The sequence below is a fragment of the Onychomys torridus genome, chromosome 6 (assembly GCF_903995425.1).
Source record: "Onychomys torridus chromosome 6, mOncTor1.1, whole genome shotgun sequence".
In the NCBI taxonomy this organism is placed as follows: domain Eukaryota; kingdom Metazoa; phylum Chordata; class Mammalia; order Rodentia; family Cricetidae; genus Onychomys; species Onychomys torridus.
The window spans coordinates 30,396,995-30,410,095 of record NC_050448.1 but is presented as its reverse complement, the minus strand read 5'-3'; the positions used below and the strand labels follow the sequence as shown (position 1 = coordinate 30,410,095).

The window sequence follows — 13,101 nt, the reverse complement described above, 5'->3', positions numbered from 1 at the left end:
GGCTCCTTGGTTACATTGCCTCCTGGTGCAGATGGGGATGTGGGAGCAAGCCAAGTAGTCACACCATTTCTGCAGAGCACCTCCAATGATCCAAGCAATATCTTTTAGGCCCCATCTCTGAAGGATTTCCCTACCTCCCAATACAACATGGTGGATCAAGCCTTCATCACATAGACATTGAGGTAGATACACTTAAACCCTATCCCAACCCTAACTGGAAGCAATTAAACTTAGGTGAAATGAGGAGGGTGGGGTTTTATGTCCCTATAATAAGAGGAAGGACTTTATGTTCCTTTATAAGAGTTGCCATGGTCATGGTGTCTCTTTAGAGCAATAGAACACCAACTAAGACAGAAAATGGTACCAGGAGTCGGGTATTGCTGTGACCATGATGCTTGTTGGTAGAATGTGGACTTTGGATTAGGAACACAGTTGAATGCTTTAAATAGGGCTTAATGGTCTGTGGTAGTGTGAATGTAATTGCCTCCATAAGCTCATAGGGAGTGGCACTCTTAGGAGGTGTGGCTTTGTTGGAGTATATGTATGGCCTTGTTGTAGGAAGTGTGTCACTGTGGGGGCAGGCTTTGAGGTCTCCTGTGCTCAAGATATGCCCAGTGTCTCAGTTCACTTCCTGCTGCCTTTGGATCAAGATGTAGCATTTTTAGCTCCTTCTCCAGCATCACGTCTGCCTGCACGCTGCCATGTCCCACCATGATGATAATGGACAGAACCTCTGAACTGTAAGCCAACCCAATTAAATATTTTTCTTTATAAGAGTTGCCTTGGGCAGTTCGTGTAGTGGCGGCCCAGGTGGTGTAGCTCGGTGACAGGTTCGGCCTCGCACGCACCTCCCACCCAGCACCGCCACAATGCCCAAGAGGAAGGTTAGTGCGGACTGAGCGGCGAAGGTGGCAGAGCCCAAGCGACGCTCCTCGAGGCTGTCGGCCAAGCCCGTCCCTGCCAAGGTGGACGCGAAGCCGAAGAAGGCGGTGGGAAAGGATAAATCATCAGACAGAAAAGTGCAAAGCAAAGGGAAGAGGGGAGCAAAGGGCAAACAGGCTGAGGTGGCGGACCAGCAAACCACAGATGTACCTGCAGAAAACAGAGAGACTGAGAACCAGAGTCCAGCCTCTGCAGTAGAAGAGAAAGAAGCCAAGTCGGACTAAACATGCATCGTGTCTGTCAGTGTCCCTGCCTCCCTTCTTGTACAATCCAGAGGAATATTTTTATCAACTATTTTGTAAGTGTGAGTTTTTTAGTAGCTCTAGAAACATTTTTAAAAGGTGGGAGGAAGTCCCACCTCATCCCATATTTTAAGTGTAAATGATTTTTTTAAGAGGTTAAATCACTTGCTGGTTGTTTATTTTTTGGTACAACCAGAAAATAGCAGGATGCTGAATCAGGAGAGGCTGTGACTGTCTCGGGGGTCACCATAACATTCCGTAGAGGGGGCTAGTTTTATATCCTACAACACAAAGCATACTACATGGTAATTTGGAGTCTTGGTCATGCATTTGTGTCTGGAATATTTTCAGTTATTTTTGGTCTCGCGTTTCTAGTAGAACTGTATCCTAAAAAACTACTCCTTTACCTGTTAGAACTGTCTCTGGTCACGGCAGTCCATTTTCCTAACAATTGTGATAATGTGCTGTGAAAGACTGAAATTTTGAATATGTACTGTATGTGGCATAAAATTGTGAGTCAGTGAGCATTTGATTGTTGTGTGAGGTCTTAGGGAGAACTTGCCAAGCTCAGGATGGAATATCACTGGAATAAGTTCAGGGAGAAACAACACATGGCTCTTTTGGGTATGTGAACACACTGTATGACTCTTAGAGTTTGGGTCCATGTTTTAAGAATTGAAATGTCTGTGTACTCAACCAATAAAGTCTCAGTTGTGAAAGAGTTAAAAAAAAAAAAAGAGTTGCTTTGATCATGGCGTCTCTTCACAGCAATAGAAACCTTAACTAAGACATGGTCCATACTAATAGGAGCGTGGAAGACATTGGTGCTGAGAGCAGTGTAGATTATGATGGCCTGGCTGAAGAGGCTTCAGAGGAGAAGAATATTGGTAAGTGACTTAGAGATTGATCATTCTTGTGATATTTTGGCAAAAAAAGTGGCTGTTATCTGTCTTTGTCAAAAAAATGTGCCTGAGGCTAAATTTGAGAGTTTTGGATTAATGGCATTGGAGAGGATATTTCTAGACAGCCTAGTATTAACTCTGTCATGTGGTTATTAGTGGCCACTCTTATGTAGATCTAAATGAAAAGAAGCAAGCTGAGCAAGGAAAAAAAATATAAAATGTACAGTTTGAGGAGAAAAAGAGCCTTGGGAAGTGCAATGGAGCCAAGTGCAGTGCTCATAGAGCTAGAAAGGTTAAAGACAAGCCTGATACCCCACCCAGCTAAAGTTCCAACTTGTGAAAAGCAATTAAAGAAAAACTTAAGCAGTGAAGGTAACCATCAAAAATGGAAAGCTGGTGAAAATGTACTTGAACAATGGGGGCAAATTCCAGCCCCAGCAAGCAGCAGAACTTGGCGGCTTTGGCTGTGTGGTTCTGGCTTTAGAGTTATGGATACAAGAAAGGGATTGTAGAATCTCCCTCAATTGTTAAGGCTGAGGCCAGGCATGTGTCAGGGGTGTCTCTCAATGAAGTCTTTGAGAGGCCTTTGCACCAAGCTGTGGAAGTGAGGCCTGGGTTGCCTTGGAGCCCCCAAGATGTTGGCGATGGCAGAGTCGTGGGATACCTGTTGAGGAGTGCTATTCTCCAAGTGTGCAGCCAGCCAAGAGATGGAAGTGCGTTGTAGTCAACAAGGCTGACAGGAGCTGGAGATCTGAAGAGCACTTTGACAACAGACATGGAAATGCAGAGTTTGGAGCTTGCCCAGGCAGTTTTCAGTCTTGTTTTGGCCCAGTATTTCCTCACTACGCTCCCTTTCCTTCCTTTTGGAATGGTAATATGTATCATGTGCCATCGTAGGTTGGAAGTATGTGATCTGCTTTTTGATTTTTATTTTATAAGGGTTATAGTTAAGAGGCTTCTGTGAATCTCAGAAGAGACTTTGAACTTTGGACTTCTAAACAGTGTTGAGATTGTTATAGACAATGGAGACTTTTGAAGTTGGATTGAATACATTTTTACATTTTGATATGGCTACAAGCCTGTGGGGGTCAGGGAGTAGAATGTGGTGGTTTGAATATATTTGAATGCTTAGTCATCAGGGAGTGGCACTATTTGAAAGGATTAGGAGGTGTGTCCTTGTTGGAGGAAGTATGTCACAGGGTGGGCTTTGAGATTTCAAGAGACCAAACCAGGCTTAGTGGCTTTCTCTCTTCCTGTTGCCCACAGATCCAGATGTAGAATGCTTAGTGTTGTTGGTTATTTTATTTACTCTTTTGGGTATTTTGTTCTTTTTTTTTTGGGGGGGGGGTCTGCCACTCAGCTTCCCAGTAAGTCACACAGAGTCTTATTCTTTCTTATGAATGCCTGGCCATAGCTTGGCTTGTTTCTAGCCAGCTTTTCTTAACTGGCCCCTATAGTCCTCCTCTTCTCCTTTCTCACTCCTTGATCTCTCTTCCCAGATTTTTCTTCCCATTTATTCTCTCTGCCTGCCAGCTCCGCCTATCCTTTCTCCTGCTTTGCTTTTGGCTATTCAGCTCTTTATTAGACCAATCAGGTATTTTAGACAGGCACAGTAACACAGCTTCACAGAGCTAAACAAATGCAACATAAAATAATGCAACACATTCTTGCATCATTAAAACAAATGTTCCACAGCAAAAACAAAGGTAACATATCTTAAAATAATAATCCATAACACTTAGCTGCTTCTCCAGAACCATATCTGCTTGCATGCTGCCGTGTTCCCTGACATGATGAGAATGGGCCAAGCCTCTGAAACTGTTAACCAGCCCCAGTTAAACACCTTTCTTTATGAGAGTTACTGTGGTCATCGTGTTTTTCACAACAACAGAACACTGACCAAGACAGACCCAAACTTGTTTTCTCTTTCATATAAGGAGGAAGGGACTGTATACAAGTTAGGGAACTGACATTCTGATCTTGGACCTCAATTTTCTAGAGCCATGCAAAGGTATTTCTGTTAACTACTCAGTCTATTGGTTTTTAAATTTAATTTTTTTATGTCGCTGTGCGTGTGTCTCTGTGAGTGCATGTGCACATGCCATGGTGCACATATGGAGGTCAGAGGACAACTCGCAGGAGTCCCTTCTCCCTTCTCCCATTGTTGTGGGACGATCTTTTTGTACTCTGTGAAAATGTGTCTCTGCCAAGGCACCTACTGATTGGTTTAATAAAGGGCTGAATGGCCAATAGCTAGGCAGGAGAGGACGGGTGGGACTCCTGGGCAGAGATAGGAACTCTGGGAAGAATCTGAGAGGTGGAGATTTAGCCAGAGAGACATGGAGGAAGCTGGACGTACAATCCTGAGGAGAGGTAACAAGCCCCATGGCAGACTGTAGAATAATATAAATGGGTTAAATCAATTTATAAGAGCTTAGCTGCTGCAGCAACAGATGAATGGATAAATAAAATGCAATAAATATGTGTGTGTGTATGTGTGTGTGTGTATGTGTGTGTGTGTGTGTGTGTACCTGTGTGTATTTTGTTTAGCTGTAAAGAAAAATGAAATCATAACATTGACATTTGCAGGAAAATAGATGCTACTGGAGACCCAGAAAGACAAATGGTCTCTTTTTTTGAGACAGGGTTTCTTTGGGTAGCCTTGGCTGTCCTGGAACTAGCTCTGTTCAAATTTATTGTTTGTTTGTGTGTTTGTGTATGTATAAGTGTATCCCATTGCATCCACATGGAGGTCAGAGGACAGCTTGTAGTAGTTAGTTATTTCCTCCCAATGTGGGTTACAGGAATTGAACTCAGGTTGTCAGGCTTGGCAACAAACACCTTTCCTCGATGTCATGACCATTTTTGCTTGTCAACTTGACTACATCTGGAGTTAACTAAAACCGAAGTCTCTGGGCACACCTGTGAGGGATTTTGCTCTGAAGACCCACCCTGAATCTGGGCTATACCTTCCCTTGGCAGCCTATGTAAAGGACATGGAAGAAAGGAGCGTTTACTCTTGGCCTGCTTGCCCTCGTCTCTCTTCAGAGGCATCAGGGCCTACTTTTTGAGGATTCCAATGTATTCTGAAGACCAGCTGAGACGTCCAGCCTTATAAACTGAACAACTACTGGATTCTTGGGCTTTCCATTGGGAGGCAGCCACTGTTGGACTAGCTGGACCACAGCCTGTAAACCACTCTACTAAATCCCTTAAATATGCCTGTGCAATATGGGGGGAAAAGTGAAAGCGGTGGGATACGTGAAATCGGGGAGACACCTGCTGTCCTGTGGTCACCAGGAGCTGTGTTCCGCCAACAGTCCAGTGAGCCTGAGAGAAGAATCTTCCTCAGGTAGGTTTCTCAAAAAGGCTCAGTCAACTCTTACTGTTTTGGAAGAATGGTCTCAATATGGAGCCCAGGCTAGCCTTGAATGGCCCATCTTCATGCTCCAGCCTCTGAAGTGCTAGGATTAGATGTGTGTGCACACCACATCCCCCACTATGTAGCCTTGAGACTCCACTGGACAGTGTCTTGCAACCACGCCCAGATTCTTGGTCCACAGAAACTGATACGGTGTGTGTTCTTTCAGGCTTGTAACTTCATGGTAATATTGTTGTACAGAAAAAGACAATACTAAAAGCTGTATCCCCCCTTTCTTCCATCTCTTCCTTCTCAGCTTCTCCAAAAATGGAATGACTTCTAAGGTGAGCTGAAGGAAATTTTCTGTTCCATCAATAACAGCAAAGGTCTTTTTTCCTTCAGTACTGGGCATCGAACCCAGGGTTTTGCACATGCCAGGCAAGCACTCCACCACTGGATCACATCTCTAGTCCCTAGCTAAGGTCTTAAAGACAAATTTGTCAGAGTACAGACAACAGAACTTGCTTTCTATTTAAAATAAATTCAAAACTCACTTAGAAAGAAAAAATGAACCATAATGGAACTGAATTTACACAGTTTATTGTAACAAGATTTAGGATTCGATTGGTTATACATCAGAGTGAGAACAGGCAGAAACAGAAGGCAGGCTCCATAAACCAGTGGGAAGAGCTGCAGGCCATTCTTGCCTCTGCACAGATGGCTTCCTCTCTGAAATGTTCTCACCAACTTTCTCTACCGGTTCCTTAGTGTCCTTCAGATCCACCTCAAACACTAACATCACCCTGAAACCTTCCATATCAATTCTAGAATGTGCACCTCCCTCCAGGCTAGTTCTAGATTTCAATTCACCAATTTTCTGGAATCCTCTTAGACCACCAAAGGCAGCCATTGGCACGTGTCTCTGAATTGTCTGTAGGTAAACTGGACTTTATGTGAGGTTGAGTCAAAGGCACACAAAACCATCAGGACTCTGTGAAGTCTTCCTTGACTCCCAAAAGTTTTTCTTCTCTTTGGCTTTTCTCGCATTAATAAAAATGACTTCCTTTCACTCTTTCCAGAGGAAGAGGAAATACTTCTGCCTTAAAGTTCCAAGCCGAGCCCCAAGATGGGTCTGCTTTCTTTGGCATTCTCCTGTTACCTGGCAGTTGGAAGGTCCTGACTAGTACAAAACATCCCCAAGGCTCCGTCCTGGAACACTGTCAGTCAGCTCTGCAACCCATGCATTTTCTAAAGGTTACCAATTTCTTATATTTTTGGTTGTGAGCCTAGCCTTTAACGGCTGAGCCATCTCTCCAGCCCTAGGTGACCAATTTCTACCCCACCTTCATCACCTTCATCAGCCCTTTGCCCTTCCACCCTTGAAGAAAAATGCAATAATAAAGTAGAATTAAAGAACAAACAATGGGTGAATCATCTTATTTCTAGACAACTGAATGAAGTGGAGATGTTGGTTTACTTTTCCTTTTTTTTTTTTTGAGACAGGTTTTCTCTGTGTAGTTTTGGTGCATGTCGTGGATCTTGCTCTGTAAACCAGGCTGGTCTCGAACTCACAGAGATCTTCCTGCCTCTGCCTCCCAAGTGCTGGGACTAAAGGTGTGTGCCACCACCACCCAGCTGGTTTTCAGTTCTGATCCTTCTACATTTTGTGTGTAGGTGTTAGGTCCTTCCTAATTAGAATGCTTGCTTCTTATTAATTTTTATCTTCTTTATTTGTTTGTGTATATGTATACATGAGTGGGGACATGTGCCATGGTACTTATGTGGAGGTCAAATGGATTGGTTTTCTTTTTCCACCACATGGGTCCTGGAGATAGAACCAGGTCATCAGGCTTAGTCATAAGAACATTTACCCTTTGATCGATCTGGCCTTTTAAGAGTGCATGCCTTTTAAATGCAAGGTTTACATAGATTCTTGGAATATTGTCCATAAAACACCAACACCAGCGGGTGTAAGCCTGCTGAACTCAGGATTTGCAGGAGATCAGCCTTAAACGTGTCTTTCAAGTGGGAAGTGGTGGTGGTGGTGCATACTCTGTGAGTTCAAGGCCAGCCTGGGCTACAGAGTGAGTTCCAGGATAACCAGGGCAGCACAGAGAAACCTTGCCTTGGAAAACAACAACGAACAACAAACAGTGTCATTCAATCGTTCCCGACATGACTGGCTGGCAGCCTGAATGGAACAAGAGAGAGAAGAATGGTACTCTCCCCTCCTAGTCTCCACTCCTCTCTCTGCGGGTGAGATGCCCTTCGGATGACTGCGACCACTTGAGCTCCGTTCTCAGGCTGGAGAACACAGCAGCGATCGGCCTTGAGCTCTCAGACTTTCAACTTGGACAGAGAGCTGTTCTGTTGGCATCCTTGGCTCTTGGGCTTTCAACTCGGACTTAGCCATGCTTCTGGCGTTCTGGATTGTAGGCTTTCAGAGAGCCTGTAATGGGACTTCTGAGCCTCCATACTTGTCAGTTCCTCTAATAAGTCTGCTCTTATAGTGCCATGTCTATCTCCTTCCACTTTTGCATGTCTGTCCCATGGGTTCTGTCTCTCTAGAGAATTCTGACTAATGCAGTCTCTTATGTCAAAGTTACTACAACATATTAAAGGACAATGGGAATCTCATTTTTGTACTCTCTCTGAATAGACAACTCTGTGGCCAGTTCTTCTGAAAAGCAATATGGGCATGATGTCACATGTCTGTAATCTTAGTACTATATGGTGGGTTCAAGGTCAGCCTGAGCTATTCTTGACTTTGTATCAAAAACTAAAACTAAAACAATGATAGGGATAAATTATACAAGCATGTACATATTGGTGGCTAAACTCTCAGGGTCTGGAGGAGACAGACCTGGATTTCAGTCCTGGCCCTGTCACATAAGACTGTCCTATAATGTGATTTCTTGTATTCTAAGCTTCAGTGATTTTTTTTTTTAAATAAGGGAAATTACAGAACAGAGAAGAAGGGGTCAAGGCACATGAAAATAGAGGTCTTTAAAAGGAAATACAAAGCCTCTTAATTAATATAAAAATTAATACCACATAGATAAAAAATGTGGTTTAGCTCAGAGATGATAGGAACTCAAAGCCTTGACATATCCTTGCTGTTAAGGGCTCTGGAAAGCAGGTCCTCTACTACATTGCCAGCAAAGTGCCTGCTGGAACCTCTCTTATACAGTATAAATTGCCAATGGCCATCTTTAGCAAAATGCCTATTGGTTCCTTTCTTAGGGAATATAAACTGCCAACGGCCATCTTTAGCAAAGTGCCTGTTGGTACCTCTTTTATGGAGTGTACATTGCCAACGGCCATCTTTGACAAAACACAGTCACCCTTTTATCCAGTCATCCATGTATGAATTTTATTGTATAGGTATGCTAATATATGTGTGGAATAGTATATTATTCAATGTAATGTAATGCTTAATGTCCAAAGATCAGAATTAATCCACTGTTCATCACTATTGAACTGATTAGGCTACAGTGCCACAGTACAGTGGCATCAGAGTTCCAGGACAGTGTAGACTGGAAGATATTGAATCAGCCTGGGGGCACTTTGGTCTTTGGTTAAGTGAAAGAGCAAATGGGAAACACAGCAAGGTACAGAACAGTGGTACAATGCGTTACATTTTGTGAAAAACAAGAAAGTAAATACATATTCAGATATGTGTGGTGGCACATGCTGACAATCCCACCACTTGGGAGGTGGAGGCAGAAGGATCAAGGCCAGTCTCAGCTATATGGTGAATTCAAGTTCAGCCTTGGCTGTGTGAGTCTCTATGTCAACACACACACACACACACACACACACACACACACACACACACTACACTCACTCTCACACATATTCGTATGCACTGTATTTGCATAAAGAAAGGCTGGAAGATACTTGAAGATCTGATGAAGTAGTTATCTCTCCAGAGAACTGGTTGAGGACCGGGTAGATAGTATAAGTTGTTTCATTCCGGCCCTGTAGGTTTTTTGTTTTTGTTTTTGTTTTTAAACCTGTAAATGTTTTGCCTATCCAAAAACACTGAAAAAGATTGCCAGCATTTCAAGCACCGTTTTCCCTCCTGCCTCTCTGGAAGTGGCAGTTGCCACATTTCTGTGGACTCATTTATCATTTATACAGAGTGGTGTCTCTCGCCTCAGGCTGGAGGGGGCAGCTTGATGTAATGAGAGAGAGCACGGCTGGAATTCAGTCAGCCAAACCTCATTTCAGATTTGGCTTCAGCTCTTGCTGGCTGTGTGGTCCAGGGCAAGCTACGCTGCCTCTCTGAACTTTGTACGTTTTATAAGTATGGAGAGTAAATTAGATGTTAATAACATGCTTAGTGTAGTACATGGAAGTTATTAAACTCTCACATGATGGTTAATATTGAACTGTCAATATTAACTAGAGGGTAGAGGCCTTTTGCTATACTCTATTTTCTTCTACTGAAGCAATCTTGAATGTGCTTTGTGCAAACTCAGACCCAGTGCTGCGCATGAACATGAAATGGTGTGGATGGAGACAGGGTCGTTTCCTGAGGGATCGCAGGGACAGAAGCAGTCCCGTTTCCAACTCATAATTAGGAGGAATAAGTCCTCGCCTACTCTCAGAACAAAGGGTAGAAATTGTTGCTTCTTTCCCCCTCAAGGCAGGCCCGCCTTGTTTTCTAGCAACAGGACAACGGACCCATGAAATCAGGGTGCTTAGAGGCTGGGCTCCCTCCCAGGACTCTGCAGGAGAGGTCAGAGGCCAAGCAGCATGAGCCCCAGGTATTACAGCTACATTCCAGACCTTTATTCTGATGCTGAGCACAGGGCACATCATTAATTCAGCACATAATTATGAGTACCTATGGTGTGCCTGGCAACTGCTCGTGATTTGGAGAAACAAAGATCAATGAAGTCTGACTTTTGATCAAAGCTAAAATCAATTCTTCAGAATCTGTCCTGTGTTTACCTTGCTGGGTTCAATAAGTGGATTTTTGCCACTCCTTCATAGCAACTCTGTCTTCTAATCCCTTTTCATTTTGACATTTAGACCTAGCTGAATACATACATACATACATACATACATACATACATACATACATACATACAAATAGTCTGTATTACCTGAATAAAAGGCCTTTAAGGCTGTTAGCCTAAAGGCAGGCACACACACACACACACACACACACACACACATTCATATAAGAAATAGCTTTGACTTCTGTGGCTGTATCTAGCTTCACCTATAACCTAAAGTAACATTACAACAGCCTCATTTTAAAACAGGGAGGAGGGAGGCAGCCAGTCTTTTGGCAGTAAGTCCTCTGGGTCCACCATGATCAGGAAAAAGGGCAGTTACTCAGACTAGTGGGTTCAATTTGTAGCTGGGGTTTGTAGCTCGTGACGTCTTGTCCTTAATCTGAAATGACCTTTCACAAACGCCAAGCTTAATGGCACCTCTAGGTTTGTCTTATTCGTCAGCATGACGTCATGACCATGACAGAGAATGAAGGCCTGACCATCACTAGGAATCTTTAAAGTAGGGCTGGTGAGGTGGCTCAGTGGATAAGTGCAGGACCTGGGTCTGGGTTCCCAGCATGCACATAAAAATCTGGATGTGGCAGCACAGGCCTGTAGTCCCAGTGCTGGGGAGGCAGGGACAGGAGGATCCAACTAGCTATCTGCTAAGCTGCACACCCCCACACAAATGAAATAAAAGGTAATTGAAACATTTAAGAAATTCCCAGGCATCCTTAATGCTGGAGATAAACCTACTTTCTAGTTTTAGATAACTAGTTTAATTTTTATCCAATAGGTGGTAAGTAAAATGCAAGCCAATTAGACTGATCACGAACTACGTGGGTTCAAATCTTTTCTCCTCTTAGTTAGCAGCAATAGGAATTTCATGTAGTCAGGTGTGGTGGCGCACGCCTTTAATCCCAGCGCTCAGGAGGCAGAGGCTGACAGATCTCTGAGTTCGAGCTCAACCTGGTCTATGCAGTGAGTTCCTGAAAGCCGGGGCTACAGAGAAAACAAAAACAAAACAAAACAAGAAATACTAGTTGTCAGGCTGGAGAGATGGCTCAGAGGTTAAGAGCACTGACTGCTCTTGCAGAGGTCCTGAGTTTAATTCCCAGCAACCACATGGTGGCTCACAACCATCTGTAATGAGATCTGGTGCCCTCTTCTGGCCTGCAGTCATACATGCTGTATAATCAATCAATCAATCAATCAATCTTAAAAAAAATACTAGTTTTCCAGCAAATGTCAGCTCTGAATAATCCTCCGTTCTCTTGGGGCCTTCGCTTTTGGTATCCAGTGCAGGGGGTGGAGAAGTTGGCTCACTCATCACCATGACATATGTGCTCTGCATCAGTGACCAGGACTCAGGGGAGCCTCCCTGGCCACCTGAGAGAGGGGAAAGGCTTCAGAAAATTCCAGGTAGATGGCAGTCCTGTTCTGTGCAGGGCTTTCTCCCATGTTAATGACATCCCGAGTACCTTCCAGAGTTTTGGGAAACGAGGTGGCGAGTCTCGGAGTGGTGGCCTTGGATGGATGGCAGTGTTCAGCCAGCTGCTGGGCGTGATTGAAGGAGCTGTTAGTTTCCAGTCATCTCTTAGCGAGCATCCGTCCTCACCCCCATCACGAACTCGAAAAGGGCCAAGCCTGCTGAGAGACCGGAGGCTCAGGACTCAGGTTGTTCATGTCATTTACTGCAATGTTGATGCTGTCCTTTCTGTGTACTTTGCCAGCTAGAACAAAACAGCGCTGCTATGGAAACCGCAAACACCAGGCAATCCTGGTCCCTGCACTTGGCAGCCCAGCCAGGGAGAGATAATGGCTTTTGTTGCTATCTATTGGATGCTGATGCTCAGCCGGTTTTACCCTCAGGGCCCTAACTAGGGATGGGCTGATCCTGTACCACAAGTGCTTTCTTGACTGTTCCCTAGCCTCCTGATGCATGCCTAAGGTACCAGTCCAGCCAGGGTACCCGCTCATTATTCTGATGACGACCCTGGGGCTTTACACTTAGCGGACAACTTCTGTGGTCCCTCATCTCAGGTGACCCTGAAGGCTAAAACCTGTCCTCTGAACTGCTTGGCAAACCTACATCCTGTTTTCCAGAACTAATGAACACATTCTCCTGGAGATGGCTGCGACTCATATGTTTTATGTTGGGGTTGGAAAGGGCAGCCACATCCCCTAGTGGAGCATTCTGTCACACTCAGAGCAGGTGGTTGGGCATCTACGTCCTTGAAATGAATACAAATGACAGCCATCTGAAAACACACTTACCGTGAAACTCAAAAGATTATTAAAACCTGTTTGTTGGCTGCAACACTTAATAAGAGGTCAATTCACTATCTGCAACATCAACAATAATGATCGGAGAAGATAAGGCACAGGTTGGGTAAGCGAGGCCTCTCGCTTCCCCCTGAGTTACCAGGTTAAATCAAACATGGCCTAGCAGTCAGGAGGTGTGGGCAAACACAGCTGTGTTTAGAACACGCTGATGTCTTGGTCTATTTTCCCAATATTTGTGCTTTGGAAGGAGCTTTCTGCTTGTAATACGCTTCTGTATTTGGCGTTTCCATGTGTGGGGGAAGAAAATCATCCCACCTCTATTTCCCAGATAACTCAGGGTTGTTCTCTCCCTCTTAAAG

At 44.2% G+C, this 13,101-nt stretch overlaps 1 pseudogene; it reads left to right on the top strand.

Moving 5' to 3' along the window:
- The first annotated feature begins 869 nt into the window (after window positions 1-869).
- LOC118585310 lies at window positions 870-1,166 on the top strand (annotated as a pseudogene).
- Window positions 1,167-13,101: the final 11,935 nt, after the last annotated feature.